A 4,778-nucleotide genomic window follows, 5' to 3' on the forward strand; every position below is an offset into this window, starting at 1 on the left:
CTCTCTGTGTTCCCTCTTCAGTCCCCTGAACAGTACTGACAGTACACACCTCTCACCAACCTGGTGTTGCACTTATCTGTAGACCGTTTCACCCGAGGCCATGGCTTGGTTGGCAGAAAGTGCATTGAGTTCAAGCCAGACATAACAAATCTCACTTTGATGAATACATTTTCTAATTCATATGTAAAATGACACCATATTTAAAAAGTTTTTCATTTATTTACAGTTGCACTGAAAATCCTAAAAGAAGTATGTATAATAGTGATGTGTTGAAGCTCAAACAAGACTGTGTCACAAGGTGGAACTCCACCTTTCATATTATAAAACGGATTCTGGAGTCCAAGGATGCAGTCATCTCTACCCTGGCTGTTATGAATGCATCAGTTGATCCTCTGAACCAAGAGGAATGGGAGGTACTGCAGGAGGCATGCACTGTTCTGGAGCCATTCGAGCAGCTCACTGTGGAGATCAGTGCAGACAGGTGTAGTGTACAAATGTTATCACATTATTATTATTATTATTATTATTGTTATTGTTATTATTAGTTGTTGTTGTTGCATTATTGATATGAAAAGCGAATTAGACATGACCAGAAGTAATAATATATACTGCTAAATAAAACAAAGCATAATTTTAACACTTATTGTTTACTCTTTTTCAGCTATGTTACAGCCTCCAAAATGTTAATCCTGTGCAAAGGTCTGCAGAGAGTGACAGCTGAGCACCAGACCAGAGTAACCACAGGGAAAGTGACAGAGTTAGTGGCTGCTCTCTGTGCATCCATGGACAGAAAGTTCCACAGAATTGAATACAACACTGTTCTCTCAGAATCCACCATTCTTGACCCAAGATTCAAGAAGCTGGCCTTTAATGACAACAGAGCGGTTGATGAAGCTCTTCAGAGAGTAACTGCAACAGCAGCAAGATCCAGCCAGCCAACTTCACTGCCAGAGGGCCAAGAGGGAGAAGAGGCAGCAGAGCATGAACAAGAGGAGCCACAAGCATCTGCTGTTTGGAGGTTCTTTGAAGAACAAGCAAGTGGAGACACTACAAGAAGGAATCCTTCAGCAGATTCGATTCTGGAAGTGAGATCCTATCTTGAGGAGCCCCTTTTCCAGAGAAGTGCAGACCCACTGAGCTGGTGGGAGACCAAGGCTTCAGTGTACCCACGCCTTACTCATGTGATGGCACGGAGACTGTGCATTGTAGCAACTTCAGTCCCCTCAGAGAGAATCTTCTCCAAAACAGGGCAGATAATTACAGAGAGAAGAAACAGGATCAGCCCCTCAAAGCTGAGGCACTTGGTCTTTCTCAATGTAAATCTTCACTGAAGGACAAAACTCTGGATGCTGATTTTTTTCTTTTTGTTTTACACATTTTAATTTATATTTTGTTGTGTGATTCTGTAAGCTTCTGTATGTTGTTTCACTTTAAATTTGTTAAGTATTAAAAACCTAAAAGTTTAAAATAGTTAAAAGTTAGTTAAGTTCATTTGTAAATAGTTACACGTTTGTTTTTGCACTTTCTAATTTATTTTTTTTATCACTCTGTAGAGTGTATAAATAAAAGTGTATTTATATAATAAACATTTGATATAGTGCATGTTTTATTTACATTAGTAATTCATATTGCGCATAATTTTACATTATTGTTGGTAATAAATTAATTTAAGCACCAAAAAATCTGAAGAGCCATTTGGGAGCCAAAAGAGCTGGTTCTCTAAAAACAGCCGGAATTCCCATCACTATCGGTACAAGTCTTACAATACATTTGAATAATGCTAGAGCATTTAGAAAATGCAAAAGGCCTAAATTTAGGAAAATATAATGTTCTCAGCTGGTCTGGCTGTGGTACTCACCATCATTCCTTAAAGACAAGCCACGACCCAAAGAGATTATCATGGGATTTTACTTTCACAACTTAAACGTTGAATGTACTGCTCTGCAAAGTCTTTCCTCGTCTCAGTCTCCTGTGTCATGGTGTGTGGTACATCTCACTCGGGTCAGAATGCCCATATTTGACTGGCTGAGCTGTATCACGTGATGTAATTACCCGACAGCCTCTGCTGTTAAGTTTCGTTTCACGATAGTCACGTGCTCGCCCACTGACCAATCACAGCACACTCTGCACCTCGCAGCAGAGCTGCACATGGACACTGAGCAGCATGTAATGCTGATGTCATTATAGGCCGGCTAGCAGGTGCTGACATGTCAAAGAATACGCCCAACATGTCCCCATTCACTTAAACTGCACATGGATGCACTTGTGAGTCTGCAGGCCTTGGTCCTCTCTTCTTTCCAAGAGACACAGAGGTGAAGTCTGATTGGATAAAAGCTCTACTTAAAACAAGCTGCACTGGAAGCAGAGCAACTGAGGAAGACAGTAGCTGTGCAATGAGAAAATAAGATAAAGCGAAAATAATTTTTATAAATTATAATACATGTAGTGTATTTAAGAAAAGATATTAAATTATAAAATAGATATAGCTTTGTGATTCTGTTTAGGCAAGCAGAGAAGGCCTTGCCTAAACAGAATCACCACGGCCCACCACTGATACAGTGGGGAAAAAAAGTATTTAGTCAGCCACCAATTGTGCAAGTTCTCCCACTTGAAAAGATGAGAGAGGCCTGTAATTTTCATCATAGGTACACCTCAACTATGAGAGACAAAATGAGAAAAAAAAATCGAGAAAATCACATTGTCTGACTTTTAAAGAATTTATTTGCAAATTATGGTGGAAAATAAGTATTTGGTCAATAACAAAAGTTCATCTCAATACTTTGTTATATACCCTTTGTTGGCAATGACAGAGGTCAAACGTTTTCTGTAAGTCTTCACAAGCTTTTCACACACTGTTGCTGGTATTTTGGCCCATTCCTCCATGCAGATCTCCTCTAGAGCAGTGATGTTTTGGGGCTGTCGCTGGGCAACACGGACTTTCAACTCCCTCCACAGATTTTCTATGGGGTTGAGCTCTGGAGACTGGCTAGGCCACTCCAGGACCTTGAAATGCTTCTTACGAAGCCACTCCTTCGTTGCCCGGGCAGTGTGTTTGGGATCATTGTCATGCTGAAAGACCCAGCCACGTTTCATCTTCAATGCCCTTGCTGATGGAAGGAGGTTTCCACTCAAAATCTCACGATTTCCTTTACACGGATCAGTCGTCCTGGTCCCCTTCAGGATCTGCTCAAGTCATAATCCACATAGTGATAAAAAGTTTTTGCTGCCGCGTCGTGGCCGCCAATTGAGAGGAGACGGACAGTAGAAGCCGTTTATGAACATATACACTCACCGGCCACTTTTGTAGGCACACCTGTTCAATTGCTTGTTAACACAAATAGCTAATCAGCCAATCACATGGCAGCAACTCAATGCATTTAGGCATCTAGACGTGGTGAAGACGACTTGCTGAAGTTCAAAGCGAGCATCAGAATGGGGAAGAAAGGGGATTTAAGTGACTTTGAACGTGGCATGGTTGTTGGTGCCAGACGGGCTGGTCTGACTATTTCAAAAACTGCTGATCTACTGGGATTTTCACACACAAGGGGTGTGAAAATCTCTAGGGTTTACAGTGAATGGTCCGAAAAAGAGAAAATATCCAGTGAGCAGCAGTTGTGTGGACGAAGATGCATCGTTGATGTCAGAGGTCAGAGGAGAATGGGCAGAGTGGTTGGAGATGATAGAAAGGCAACAGTAACTCAAATAACCACTCGTTACAACCAAGGTATGCAGAACACATCTCTGAACGCACAACACGTGGAACCTTAAAGCAGACGGGCTACAGCAGCAGAAGACCACACTGGGTGCCACTCCTGTCAGCTAACAACAGGAAACGGAGGCTACAATTCACACAGGCTCACCAAAATGTGACAATAGAAATTCTGAAAAACGTTGCCCGGTCTGATGAGTCTCGATTTCAGCTGCGGCATTCAGATGGTAGGGTCAGAATTTGCCGTAAACAACATGAAAGCATGGATCCATCCTGCCTTGTATCAACGGTTCTGGCTGCTAGTGGTGGTGTAGTGGTGTGGGGGATATTTTCTTGGCACACTTTGGGCCCCTTAGTACCAATTGAGCATGGTTTAAACGCCACGGCCTACCCGAGTATTGTTGCTGACCATGTCCATCCCTTTATGACCACAGTGGACCCATCTTCTGATGGCTACTTCCAGCAGGATACTGCAGCATGTCACAAAGCTCAAATCATCTCAAACTGCTTTCTTGAACATGACAATGAGTTCACTGTACTCCAATGGCCTCCACAGTCACCACATCTCAATCCAATAAAGCACCTTTGGGATGTGGTGGAACGGGAGATTCGCATCACGACAAATCTGCAGCAACTGCGTGATGCTATCATGTCAATATGGACCAAAATCTCTGAGGAATGTTTCAAACACCTTGTTGAATCTATGCTACGAAGAATTACTACTAGCAAGGTGTACCTAATAAAGTGGCTGGTGAGTTTATATCGGGGAGGCTTTTACATGTGCTGCTCGAAATATCTGCTGTCTGGAATTTAGTGCAAGTGATGCATTTCATGTTGTGAACAAGCTGCCATACAGACATGTATCGCCTTATAAAGTCAGTATAGCAAAGATGTTAGCAAACTATTTACACATTCAACAGACACAGAGCAACCTGGCCATTTTTATTTTCCAGGTGACAAATCTAAGTCCAATATTTGGTTTGGGCTCCATCAACTCTTGAGGGAGATATCTGGCTCTTTGTCAGCCATTAGGTACTGAGAGCAGGTACGGTGGGTTTACGTGAGCTTA

The sequence above is a fragment of the Anarrhichthys ocellatus genome, unplaced genomic scaffold (genome assembly GCF_004355925.1).
Source record: "Anarrhichthys ocellatus isolate YVR2014 unplaced genomic scaffold, GSC_Weel_1.0 scaffold104, whole genome shotgun sequence".
Taxonomy (NCBI): Eukaryota; Metazoa; Chordata; class Actinopteri; order Perciformes; family Anarhichadidae; genus Anarrhichthys; species Anarrhichthys ocellatus.